The 14,344-nt window shown below is 43.1% G+C and overlaps 1 protein-coding gene across 1 annotated transcript in view; it reads left to right on the top strand.

Annotated features, from left to right (window-relative positions):
- The first annotated feature begins 335 nt into the window (after nt 1–335).
- LOC139409279 (voltage-dependent R-type calcium channel subunit alpha-1E-like) overlaps nt 336–14,344 on the top strand; it is a 218,653-nt gene continuing 204,644 nt past the window's right edge. Inside the window, exon 1 of the mRNA XM_071154189.1 lies at nt 336–388. The gene's annotated coding sequence lies outside the window, so the exon portion shown is untranslated. The remainder of the gene's footprint in view (nt 389–14,344) is intronic.

Raw genomic sequence — 14,344 nt, 5'->3', positions numbered from 1 at the left:
TCTATCTTTACATCTTCTCTCATTCACAACAAGGAAATTATTCGATGAACATGGACATGTCCGTTATCTAAGAACACTTTGTTTTTGGGGGGATTCGAAGATAAAAATGGAGAGACAGCCATTACCTTTAGGTACAATTGTGAAACTGTCGTTTCAGTTAGAATAAAAGGGAAAGCAAATAGCCTGTTAGAATGTTACACTTGTAGCTCGATCGTCTGCCAATTTCTCAGCAGTCTTCGCAAGTCATTGATATATCTATATATATTTTAGCTTTGTACATATTTCCCATCTGAAAGCATTGGAAGATCTTATTGTAGTTTTTGTCATGGAGAGTCTCATCATACAACTTTTGCATTGCGTGGACAGCAGGCTATAGGAATGAGTCAAGGTACGTTTTTCATATTTCATTTCTTCATTTACATTGAAATTGAAGAGCCTTGGCTGTATCACTTCGGTGAGGTTTCAGAGCTTGATGCGCTGCTGGAGGGAATCTAGTAGTGATTTTGGTTGGCAACCGCTATACATTCTAACGACATTGCACGGGGTCCGCAATTGTATGTCTTTTCCAGGGTATTGCAGCATTTTCGTCCTCTAATGGAGAAAATACTTGTCATGAGATGTATTTTTCGTTTTCTTTATCCAATAAATAACAGAGCCTGCATGGGCGGCAAGATCAGTAAACATAATGGGCTACATCTCAATCGCCATATTGTACCCTCAGATTTGGACTTGTTGACTCCCTTTCATAGACCACACCTGAACAGCTGTAAACTGTAGCCTATGTTAATGATAGCTCAATCTCTTTGCTTTATGGAGTCAAAAATCTCTTGAATGTCAACACTCACTCTCTGAACTGAAAAAGCTGTGTAAACCATGCTCATTCAATGGGAAAGTCAAGATATCGTACACCTGTTGGGGTCAGGGTTAGGGTTGGCACCAAAACAAAACAGTTGGACAGGCATTTGATTTCCATAGGGGGCACATTTCTTTCACTGGACCTCTTATGTAAAAAACATTTTTTAATGGGTTTTATAGTAAGACATGTCAGTTAACTGTAAAAATGTATTCGGAGGATCTGAGCCCTGGGTCCATGCCTCAGGACTACCTGGCCTGATGACTCCTTGCTGTCCCCAGTCCACCTGGCCTTGCTGCTGCTCCAGTTTCAACTGTTCTGCCTGCGGCTATGGAACCCTGACCTGTTCACCGGACGTGCTACCTGCTCCAGACCTGCTGTTTTCAACTCTCTAGAGACAGCAGGAGCGGTAGAGATACTCTGAATGATCGGCTGTGAAAAGCCAACTGACATTTACTCCTGAGGTGCTGACCTGTTGCACCCTCGACAACCACTGTGATTATTATTATTTGACCCTGCTGGTCATCTATGAACATTTGAACATCTTGGCCATGTTCTGTTATAATCTCCACCCGGCACAGCCAGAAGAGGAGTGGCCACCCCTCATAGCCTGTTTCCTCTCTAGGTATCTTCCTAGGTTTTGGCCTTTCTAGGGAGTTTTTCCTGGCCACCGTGCTTCAACACCTGCATTGCTTGCTGTTTGGGGTTTTATGCTGAGTTTCTGTACAGCACTTTGATATATCAGCTCATGTAAGAAGGGCTTTATAAATACATTTGATTTGATTTGATATTACCTTTTAATATGGCATGAACACAACCAGTCATGATGTATTCATTTGATTGTCAAACAAATCACTTCATAGGTGGCACTTGAGCTTAAAGTTTGGGGAAGCTTACAATGTATCCTACCATTTCTACTGATCTGCATGCCAGTTATGATTTTCATATGAGCATTTTTGTGACAAATGATACAAATCTAAAAGGTAAAATTCAGCTAATGCGAGAGCACCTGCCAATGTGTCCAAATGGACACACTGATACACCGTGATCCATTGGCGGCTAAAGACATGAGCGAATGCACGGAACTCAGAGTAGGCCTATAACTTCCATTGTCAACTCAGTAAACATAGCCAACATGAAGCTGACAAGTAAAAAAGTAGAAAATATCCAAATAAATTCAGGTTCTTTCAATAGTTTTCATCTCTCTACTTCGCCTGTCTGACTCCCTTTCTATCTGTCTTGACTTGAACTATCGCAAGTTAAGTGCAACATTGTATCAAATCAATCAACTGGGTCACAGGGCTCTAGGTCAGGACCAAAGATGTCACTAGCAAACTTGCAACATTGTATCCAATAAGTTATTTGGAAGCCTCAGTTTCCTGCACCAGTGAGCTCGGGACAGAGCTGTTTTGGGGAGTGTTCAGGTATTTTATGACGTTTCCACTGAATATATTTATTTATTTATTTATTTAACCTTTATTTAACTAGGAAGTCAGTTAAGAACAAATTTGTATTTACAATGACGGCCTGGGTTAGGCCAAACCCTAACCCAGATGATGCTGGCCATTAGTGCGCTACCCTATGGGACTCCAAATCACGGCAGGTTGTGATGTATGGGATCATCGGATCATGATATGTTGCTCTTTCACACGTAGGTTTGGTGATTATTGAGGGGTAGGGGGGAGGGGGGGTGATGTTGGGAAGATTTTTCAAATAGTGTGAAGATTGAGGAACTATTATCATTCACAATGGACTTTGATGAGATACTGTGTGAGGTTAAGAAATAATACATGAGAAGCTCAGCTTATTGGTCATGGTGAGTTAAAGGGAAACTGCACCCACTGATTTGGTCTAATTTTTTTGCTTGGTCCTCAAGAAATGCTGGCAGCCAAGACAGAAGCCAAATGTGAGATGGTTTTGGTGTGTGGTTTGATGTGGTGTTTCTTGGGTGTGTCCTTGCACCACCAAGACACACCCATCTGTCAGAACCTTGCCCACAGCTGTTTCCCCCTGTTCAATCACAACAAACAAACATCCTGCAGGTTGAGTTCAATAACTACTGGCAGATGAATGGTGAGATGCCGGAGGAAGCTTTGAATAGGTCAGTTGCTTACAGAGTAATATGGAAGAATGCAATTGCTGAATTTATGTACATATTCTAAACTAAATGTTTTGATAAACTGACACCTGTTCCATATAAATTGCAAAATAGTTGGGAAGAGATTTTCGATGTACCCATTCCATGGCACATGGTTTATGAATTGACACACAAAATGACACCGGATTCAAAACTTAGAATTTTACAATTTAAATTATTATACAACATTTGTACAACCAATAGAATGTTATATATATATGGGGGATACAACCTTCTCAGCGCTGCAGATTTTGCTGCGAGGAGGCAGTCATTAGATCATTTATTTTGGTACTGTCCATATGTAGCTCGTTTTTGATCACAGGTCCAGGAATGGCTGAAGAATTGCAACATTTACCTAGAGCTAATGCTGCAGATAGCAATACTGGCTGATTTGAAAAGTAATAGAAAATTGATCAATAATATAATAATACTTTTAGCAATAAAAAATATATTTCATTTACAATCTGTAGAAACTATGAGAATAGAAAGGTTAAAAACTTTTGTGAAGCATCACAGCACAGTTCAAAAAATATATGGCAAATAGAAATCCAATATGGATGGTGTTAAGAGATAGTTGAATGGAGCTGAAGGGTGGGACTAATAACAACAAGATAACACATGTGTCTGTAAAATGTATATAGGTTCAGAACTTTTGTGAAATAGCACAGTTAAAAATATATAGCAAATAGAAATCAAACTGGATGGATCAGAAATAAATGTGGACTAAAAGGCCAGGACTAAAAACAAACTAAATGTAACTATTGTAAAATAGATTGTGTCCAAAAAATGTATATACACATTTAAGCTGGAAGTAGAAGCCTAAATGTTGTTGTTTATTAGTTTACTCCAATTAAGGGGGTGTGGGGGGGTGGGGGGGGGGGGGGGGGGGGTGCGGGAAATAATAAAGGTAAATATATATTTTTTTAAAGATATGTAAATTTATATATGTATGCGCATTTGTATGGATATATACAGTTGAAGTTGGAAGTTTACAGACACTTAGGTTGGAGTCATTAAAACTCGTTTTTCCATCTCTTGTTAACAAATTATAGTTTTGGCAAGTCAGTTAGGACATCTACTTTGTGCATGTAACAGGTATTTTTTCCAACAATTGTTTCCAGACAGATTATTTCACTTATAATTCACTGTATCACAATTCCAGTAGGTCAGAAGTTAACATACATTATGTTGACTGTGCCTTCAAACAGCTTGGAAAATTCCAGAAAATTATGTCATGGCTTCAGAAGCTTCTGATAGGCTAATTGACATAATTTGAGTCAATTGGAGGTGTACCTGTGGATGTATTTCAAGGCCTACCTTCAAACTCAGTTCATCTTTACTTGACATCATGGGAAAATCAAAAGAAATCAGCCAAGACCTCAGAAAAAAAATTGTAGACCTCCACAAGTCTGGTTCATCAATGGGAGCAATTTCCAAATGCCTGAAGGTACCATGTTCATCTGTACAAACAATAGTACGCAAGTATAAACACCATGGGACCACGCAGCTGTCATACCGCTCAGGAAGATGTCTCCTAGAAATGAATGTACTTTGGTGTGAAAAGTGCAAATCAAGACTACGGTTTGCAACTGCACATGGAGATAAAGATTGTACTTTTTGGAGAAATGTCCTCTGGTCTGATGAAACAAAAATAGAACTGTTTGGCCATAATGACCATCGTTATGTTTGGAGGAAAAAGGGGGAGGCTTGCAGGCCGAAGTACACCATTCCAACCGTGAAGCACTGGGGTGGCAGGATCATGCTGTGGGTGTTCTTTGCTGCAGGAGGGACTGGTGCACTTCACAAAATAGATGGCATCATGACGGAGGAAACTTATGTGGATATATTGAAGCAACATCTCAAGACATCAGTCAGGAAGTTAAAGCTTGGTCGCAAATGGGTCTTCCAAATGGACAATGACCCCAAGCATACTTCCAAAGTTGTGGCAAAATGGCTTAAGGACAGCAAAGTCAAGGTATTGGAGTGGCCATCACAAAGCCCTCACCTCAATCCCATAGAAAATGTGTGGGCAGAACTGAAAAAGCGTGTGCGAGCAAGGAGGCCTACAAACCTGACTCGGTTACACCAGCTCTGTCAGGAGGAATGGGCCAAAATTCACCCAACTTATTGTGGGAAGCTTGTGGAAGGTGCCCAAAACATTTGACCCAAGTTGAACAATGTAAAGGCAATGCTACCAAATACTAATTGAGTGTATGTAAACTTCTGACCCACTGGGAATGTAATGAAAGAAATAAAAGCTGAAATAAATCATTCTCTACTATTAATCTGACAATTGTTAAAATAAAGTGGTGATCCTAACTGACCTAAAACAGGGAATTTTTACAAGGATTAAATGTCAGAAATGGTGAAAAACTGTAAATGTATTTGGCTAAGGTGTATGTAAACTTCCGACTTCAGCTGTATGTGTTTATGTATGTATTTTTACAGTACCAGTCGAAAGTTTGGACACACCTCCTCATTCAAGGTTTTTTTTTTATTTTAAATGTTTTACTATTTTCTACTTTGTAGAATAATAGCGAAGACATCAAACCTATGAAAAAAACACATATGGAATCATGTAGTAAACAAAAAAGTGTTAAACAAATCGAAATATAGTTTGCATTTGAGATTCTTCAAAGCAGCCACCCTTTGCCTTCATGACAGGTTTGCACGCTCTTGACATTCTCGCAAACCAGATTCATGAGGAAAGCTTTTCAAACAGTCTTGAAGCAGTTCCCACATTGTTGGCTGCTTTTCCTTCACTGCGGCCCAATTCATCCAAAACCATCTCAATTGGGTTGAGGTCGGGTGATTGTGGAGGCCAGGTCATCTGATGCAGCACTCCATTTTTTTTATTTTTTTTTTATTTTACCTTTATTTAGCCAGGCAAGTCAGTTAAGAACAAATTCTTATTTTCAATGACGGCCTGGGAACAGTGGGTTAACTGCCTGTTCAGGGGCAGAACGACAGATTTGTACCTTGTCAGCTCGGGGGTTTGAACTCGCAACCTTCCGGTTACTAGTCCAACGCTCTAACCACTAGGCTACCCTGCCGCCCCATCACTCTCCTTCTTGGTCAAATAGCCCTTACACAGCCTGGAGGTGTGTTTTGGGTCATTGTCCTGTTGAAAAACAAATTATAGTCCCACTAAACGCAAACCAGGTGTGATGGCGTATCGCTGCAGAATGCTGTGGTAGCCATGCTGGTTAAGTGTGCCTTGAATTCTAAGTAAATCACAGACAGTGTCAACAGCAATGCACCCCCACAAGTTCACACCTCCTCCTCCATCTGGGAACCACACTAAGATCATCCATTCACCTAAATCAAATCAAATCAAATTTATTTATATAGCCCTTCGTACATCAGCTGATATCTCAAAGTGCTGAACAGAAACCCAGCCTAAAACCCCAAACAGCAAGCAATGCAGGTGTAGAAGCACGGTGGCTAGGAAAAACTCCCTAGAAAGGCCAAAACCTAGCAAGAAACCTAGAGAGGAACCAGGCAATGTGGGGTGGCCAGTCCTCTTCTGGCTGTGCCGGGTGTAGATTATAACAGAACATGGCCAAGATGTTCAAATGTTCATAAATGACCAGAATGGTCGAATAATAATAAGGCAGAACAGTTGAAACTGGAGCAGCAGCACGGTCAGGTGGACTGGGGACAGCAAGGAGTCATCATGTCAGGTATTCCTGGGGCATGGTCCTAGGGCTCAGGTCCTCCGAGAGAGAGAAAGAAAGAGAGAATTAGAGAGAGCATATGTGGGGTGGCCAGTCCTCTTCTGGCTGTGCCGGGTGGAGATTATAACAGAACATGGCCAAGATGTTCAAATGTTCATAAATGACCAGCATGGTCGAATAATAATAAGGCAGAACAGTTGAAACTGGGGCAGCAGCACGGCCAGGTGGACTGGGGACAGCAAGGAGTCATCATGTCAGGTAGTCCTGGGGCATGGTCCTAGGGCTCAGGTCCTCCGAGAGAGAGAGGACGAGAAAGAGAGAAGGAGAGAATTAGAGAACGCACACTTAGATTCACACAGGACACCGAATAGGACAGGAGAAGTACTCCAGATATAACAAACTGACCCTAGCCCCCCGACACATAAACTACTGCAGCATAAATACTGGAGGCTGAGACAGGAGGGGTCAGGAGACACTGTGGCCCCATCAGAGGACACCCCCGGACAGGGCCAAACAGGAAGGATATAACCCCACCCACTTTGCCAAAGCACAGCCCCAACACCACTAGAGGGATATCTTCAACCACCAACTTACCATCCTGAGACAAGGCTGAGTATAGCCCACAAAGACCTCCGCCACGGCACAACAGTGAATCAACCCACTCAGGTGACGCACCCCCTCCAGGGACGGCATGAGGGAGCCCCAGTAAGCCAGTGACTCAGCCCCTGTAATAGGGTTAGAGGCAGAGAATCCCAGTGGAAAGAGGGGAACCGGCCAGGCAGAGACAGCAAGGGCGGTTCGTTGCTCCAGAGCCTTTCTGTTCACCTTCCCACTCCTGGGCCAGACTACACTCAATCATATGACCCACTGAAGAGATGAGTCTTCAGTAAAGACTTAAAGGTTGAGACCAGGTCTGCGTCTCTCACATGGGCAGGCAGACCGTTCCATAAAAATGGAGCTCTATAGGAGAAAGCCCTGCCTCCAGCTGTTTGCTTAGAAATTCTAGGGACAATTAGGAGGCCTGCGTCTTGTGACCGTAGCGTACGTGTAGGTATGTACGGTAGGACCAAATCAGAGAGATAGGTAGGAGCAAGCCCATGTAATGCTTTGTAGGTTAGCAGAAAAACCTTGAAATCAGCCCTTGCTTTGACAGGAAGCCAGTGTAGAGAGGCTAGCACTGGAGTAATATGATCCATTTTTTTGGTTCTAGTCAGGATTCTAGCAGCCGTATTTAGCACTAACTGAAGTTTATTTAGTGCTTTATCCGGGTAGCCGGAAAGTAAAGCATTGCAGTAGTCTAACCTAGAAGTGACAAAAGCATGGATTATTTTTTCTGCATCATTTTTGGACAGAAAGTTTCTGATTTTTGCAATGTTACGTAGATGGAAAAAAGCTGTCCTTGAAATGGTCTTGATATGTTCTTCAAAAGAGAGATCAGGGTCCAGAGTAACGCCGAGGTCCTTCACAGTTTTATTTGAGACGACTGTACAACCATTAAGATTAATTGTCAGATTCAACAGAAGATCTCTTTGTTTCTTGGGACCTAGAACAAGCATCTCTGTTTTGTCCGAGTTTAAAAGTAGAAAGTTTGCAGCCATCCACTTCCTTATGTCTGAAACACATGCTTCTAGCAAGGGCAATTTTGGGGCTTCACCGTGTTTCATTGAAATGTACAGCTGTGTGTCATCCGCATAGTAGTGAAAGTTAACATTATGTTTTCGAATAACATCCATAGGAGGTAAAATATATAGTGAAAACAATAGTGGTCCTAAAACGGAACCTTGAGGAACACCGAAATTTACAGTTGATTTGTCAGAGGACAAACCATTCACAGACCATTCACAGAGACAAACTTATGAAATATCTTTCCGACAGATGAGATCTGAACCAGGCCAGAACTTGTCCGTGTAGACCAATTTTGGTATCAAAAGCAGCACTAAGGTCTAGGAGCACGAGGACAGATGCAGAGCCTCGGTCCGATGCCATTAAAATTTCATTTACCACCTTCACAAGTGCCGTCTCAGTGCTATGATGGGGTCTAAAACCAGACTGAAGCATTTCGTATACATTGTTTGTCTTCAGGAAGGCAGTGAGTTGCTGCGCAACAACCTTTTCTAAAATTTTTGAGAGGAATGGAAGATTCGATATAGGCCGATAGTTTTTTATATTTTCTGGGTCAAGGTTTGGCTTTTTCAAGAGAGGCTTTATTACTGCCACTTTTAGTGAGTTTGATACACATCCGGTGGATAGAGAGCTGTTTATTATGTTCAACATAGGAGGGCCAAGCACAGGAAGCAGCTCTTTCAGTAGTTTAGTTGGAATAGGGTACAGTATGCAGCTTGAAGGTTTAGAGGCCATGATTATTTTCATCATTGTGTCAAGAGATATAGTACTAAAACACTTGAGCGTCTCTCTTGATCCTAGGTCCTGGCAGAGTTGTGCAGACTCAGGACAACTGAGCTTTGAAGGAATACGCAGATTTAAAGAGGAGTCCGTAATTTGCTTTCTAATAATCATAATCTTTTCCTCAAAGAAGTTCATGAATTTATCACTGCTAAAGTGAAAGTCATCCTCTCTTGGGGAATGCTGCTTTTTAGTTAGCTTTGCGACAGTATCAAAAAGGAATTTCGGATTGTTCTTATTTTCCTCAATTAAGTTAGAAAAATAGGATGATCGAGCAGCAGTAAGGGCTCTTCGGTACTGCACGGTACTGTCTTTCCAAGCTAGTCGGAAGACTTCCAGTTTGGTGTGGCGCCATTTCCGTTCCAATTTTCTGGAAGCTTGCTTCAGAGCTCGGGTATTTTCTGTGTACCAGGGAGCTAGTTTCTTATGAGAAATGTTTTTAGTTTTTAGGGGTGCAACTGCATCTAGGGTATTGCGCAAGGTTAAATTGAGTTCCTCAGTTAGGTGGTTAACTGATTTTTGTCCTCTGGCGTCCTTGGGTAGACAGAGGGAATCTGGAAGGACATCAAGGAATCTTTGTGTTGTCTGTGAATTTATAGCACGACTTTTGATGTTCCTTGGCTGGGGTCTGAGCAGATTATTTGTTGCAATTGCAAACATAATAAAATGGTGGTCCGATAGTCCAGGATTATGAGGAAAAACATTAAGATCCACAACATTTATTCCATGGGACAAAACTAGGTCCAGCGTATGACTGTGACAGTGAGTGGGTCCAGAGACATGTTGGACAAAACCCACTGAGTCGATGATGGCTCCAAAAGCCTTTTGGAGTGGGTCTGTGGACTTTTCCATGTGAATATTAAAGTCACCAAAGATTACACTGCGTCTCACAAAGACATGGCGGTTGGAACCAAAAATCTCAAATTTGGACTCATCAGACCATAGGACAGACTTCCACCGGTCTAATGTCCATTGCTTGTGTTTCTTGGCTCTTCTTGTTATTGATGTCCTTTAGTAGTGGTTTCTTTGCAGCAATTCGACCATGAAGGTCTGATTCACGCAGTCTCCTCTGAAACAGTTGATGTTGAGATGTGTCTTTTACTTGAACTCTGTGAAGCATTTGTATGGGCTGCAATCTGAGGTGAATTTAACTCTAAAGAACTTATCCCCTGCAGCAGAGGTAACTCTGGGTCTTCCTTTCCTGTGGCGGACCTCATACCTTAATGTCTTAAAGTAATGATGGACTGTCGTTTCTCTTTGCTTATTTGAGCTGTTCTTGTTATAATATGGACTTGGTAATTTACCAAATAGGGCTATCTTCTGTATACCACCCCAACCATGTCACAACACAACATATTTTCTCAATTGCATTAAGAAGGAAAAAAATTCCACAAATTAACAAGGCACAACTGTTAATTAAAATGCATTCCAGGTGACTACCTCATGAAGCTGGTTGAGAAAATTCAAAGATTGTGCAAAGCTTTCATCAAGGTAAAGGGTGGCTACTTTGAAGAATCTTGAAATATATTTTTATTTGTTTAACCCTTTTTGGTTACTACATGATTCCATATTTGTTATTTCATCCTTTTAATGTCTTCACTATTATTCTACATTGTATAAAATTATAAAAGGGCAGATTGCTCACCAGCTGTGCAAGCACACAGGGGAGGAATGGGGGAAGAAAGAACACCTGTGTTATTGTTAACGGTTGCAGAGGTAACAAGAGGGAGTTCAGTTTGGTGCCCGACAGGAAACTTGCAGACCAGGAATCCTAGAAGACAGCATCCTGGAGAGGGTCTCATAGGGGAGACATATCCTTTTCTTTTTGATCTTTTATTTAAATAAACACCCTTGAAACTGAGCTAATTCTTCTCTGTCCGTGTCTGATATGGGTAAACGTCTTGACCAAACCCCCTGGTCTGCCACAAGTGGTGGAGAATGCAGGCACTTCTGATAACGTGGTCAGATCAGGGTTGACGCTTACCCAGTATCAGCATGGACGAGTTGATAGCTCAGTTCGTCCGGGCCCAACAAGCACAACAGGCGGTTCAGGAACGAATGCTGGAGGAACAGTGATTGCAAAACGCCCGCCTCGAACAGGCGGCTAACTACGACGGTCTCAAACGGGAGATACTCAGCCGCTATGGGTACAGCCTGGCCCATCGGGCTCAACGTTTCCACGACTGGAGGTTCGTACCCGATGCACTCCCCCAAGCCCAGATGAGCGACCTACTGCGCGTCACCAGGGCATGGCTCCTCACCGACGTACGAATCAACTGCACCCATGGTCCCGGTGAAGGTGGACGGACACAACACGGAAGCGCTATTAGACTCCGGAAGCATGGTTACGCTCGTAACCACGAGCTTGCTGAACCAGGAGACCGAACGGAGTAGGGAGATGTCAATTTCCTGTGTTCACGGTAACACAAAGCGGTATCCCACCGTATGGAGCAACATCGTGACGCCCCAAGGGAGCTATCAGATGATGGTGGGTGCAGTACCAGAGCTGCCGGTACCTCTCCTAGTGGGACGTGATTGTCCTCTGTTCACGGCCCCATAGGAGCACGAATTAAGGAAGAAGGTACAAGCCAGCAGAAGAAGAGAGCGGGGACGACAAATAGCCTGTGCGGCCCGGAAGCAACCGGTTAACCAACATATGTCTACGGCTCCGGAGTCGGAGGGGGCGCCGGAACCCGATCCCCCTGGGGAACCCCTGGAGGAGGAGCCCATCCTCCCCCTCCTCGATTTCGAGGGGCCAGTATAGACCCCTGCTGGGGGCCAACTGAGGGGACAATTAGGGACGGCCCAGTGGGAGAATCCGAACTTGAAAGCTGCCGCCGCCCAAGTGATAGCGGTGGATGGACAGCTACTTCTGGGGGTGAGTGACTGGCGATACCCCCATTTCCAAATTAAGAATCAGGTGTCGCACTGTATCAGGTGTCGCACCAACAGGGGGAACTTCGAGGGGTATTGTTAGTGCCCCGACAGTACGTAGGGACCGTTCTTCAGCTGGCCCACACCCACCTGTTGGGGGAGCACCTGGGAATGGAGAAGACCCAGGAACGGATCGCCGCCCGGTTCCACTGGCCCGGGATGAGAGGAGGGCCGTGGAAGACTACTGTTGCAGCTGCCCAGAGTGTCAACTCACTGCCCCGAAAGCACACTTCCGAAACCCTCTGGTCCCCCTGCCCAAAATCGGGGTTCCCTTTGAACGCATCGCCATTGACATAGTGGGACCACTAGTAAAGACTGCACGAGGACACAGGTACATCTTGGTAATAGTGGACTATGCCACCCAATAAAACTGTCCTTCTTTAGACTAGTTGAGTATCTGGAGCATCAGCATTTGTGGGTTCAATTACAGACTCAAAATGGCCAGAAACAAATAACTTTCTTCTGAAACTCGTCAGTCTATCCTTGTTCTGAGAAATTAAGGCTATTCCATGCGAGAAATTGCCAAGAAACTGAAGATCTCGTACAACGCTGTGTACTACTCCCTTCAAAGAACAGTGCAAACTGGCTCTAACCAGAATTGAATGAGGATTGTGAGGCCCCAGTGCACAACTGAGCAAGAGGACAAGTACATTAGAGTGTCTAGTTTGAGAAACAGACATCTCACAAGTCCTCAACTGGCAGCTTCATTAAATAGTACCCGCAAAACACTAGTCTCAATGTCAACAGTGAAGAGGCGACTCCGGGATGCTGGCCTCCTAGGCAGAGTTCATACAAATGCATAAAAATACAATGTTCATACAAATATTTACACATGTTAAGTTTGCTGAAAATAAACGCAGTTGACAGTGAGAGGATGTTTCTTTTTTTGCTGAGTTTATTTACAAAGAAATATATGGGCGATTGGAAATTATGCAGATAATTTGATTGTAGCTTCCATCAATGTATCTGCAATATAAGAATTGATCTACCCCCTAAACATATTGATAATGTTGTATCAAATGTTGTAACAGGTCCATGTAGAATAAAGAACCCTTTACAAAATACCATGGAGCAGTGTTACACTAACATAATAATGTGCACCTTACATCTTTCATTGTCATTCCCAGCCGATACAGATACAGAGCCTATCAGTACTTTGTCTGGTGGTAATGGGGCTACCTTGGCAAACATGTCAGAGTGGTCATACCTTCCTGTGTGGTGTCCCGTATACAACAGGAGTTCCCTGATCCTGGTGCAGAATACACAGGGTTTCTCCTTCCCCATAATGACTGATACTATAACAAAAAGACAATACAAGTAAAAGTTGTGTCTAGTAAAATGTTGACGCTGAGTGCCAGGTCTCTCTCCATTCAGAGACATCAGTATCAAGCCCGTTTGTCTGTCTGGACTTCAGCACATCATCTTGCAAGTATCCATGTGCTGGCTCCATACATGTTTCTGTGAACAAATACACACATAGTTACTGTTCTATTGCCATTGGCAGTAAGAATAGGTCATATCTGACCACACAAAATTGTACTATGTTGAAGTTTCAACAGGTCAAATAAAACCAACCCAATTATGGTCTCCCCACCAAATGACTAAGGCTGCCGTCTGGAAGAAGCATCTCCAGTCCATCTGTAGAAATACGCAGGGTTGAGGCAGAGTTAATCAGTGACACATGGAATGAAAAGGGTGTTGCTATTACTTGTCATTTGTGCTATAATGTATTATTAGCATTCACCTCAATGTGGATGTGTTGAGTGTCAGGTCTCTGCATCTCATGCATCTGTAAACACAAACAGTAACTTTTCTATTACCAATGGCTGTTAGGGATAGGTGATGTCTGACACACAAACATAAACTCTGCAAAAAAAGAAACGTCCTCTCACTGTCAACTGTGTTTATTTTCAGCAAACTTAACATGTGTAAATATTTGTATGAACATAAGATTCAACAACTGAGACATAAACTGAACAAGTTTCACAGACATGTGACTAACAGAAATGGAATAATGTGTTCCTGAACAAAGGATGGGTCAAAATCAAAAGTAACAGTCAGTATCTGGTGTGGCTAACAGCTGCATTAAGTACTGCAGTGCATCTCCTCCTCGTGGACTGCACCAGATTTGCCAGTTCTTGCTGTGAGATGTTACCCCACTCTTCCACCAAGGCACCTGCAAGTTCCCAGACATTTCTGGGGGGAATGGCCCTAGCCCTCACCCTCCGATCCAACAGGTCCCAGACGTGCTCAGTGGGATTGAGATCCGGGTTCTTCGCTGGCCATTGCAGAACACTGACATTCCTGTCTTGCAGGAAATCACGCACAGAACGAGCAGTA

The sequence above is a fragment of the Oncorhynchus clarkii genome, chromosome 5 (assembly GCF_045791955.1).
Source record: "Oncorhynchus clarkii lewisi isolate Uvic-CL-2024 chromosome 5, UVic_Ocla_1.0, whole genome shotgun sequence".
In the NCBI taxonomy this organism is placed as follows: Eukaryota; Metazoa; Chordata; class Actinopteri; order Salmoniformes; family Salmonidae; genus Oncorhynchus; species Oncorhynchus clarkii.
This window is presented reverse-complemented; position numbering and strand designations above follow the sequence as displayed.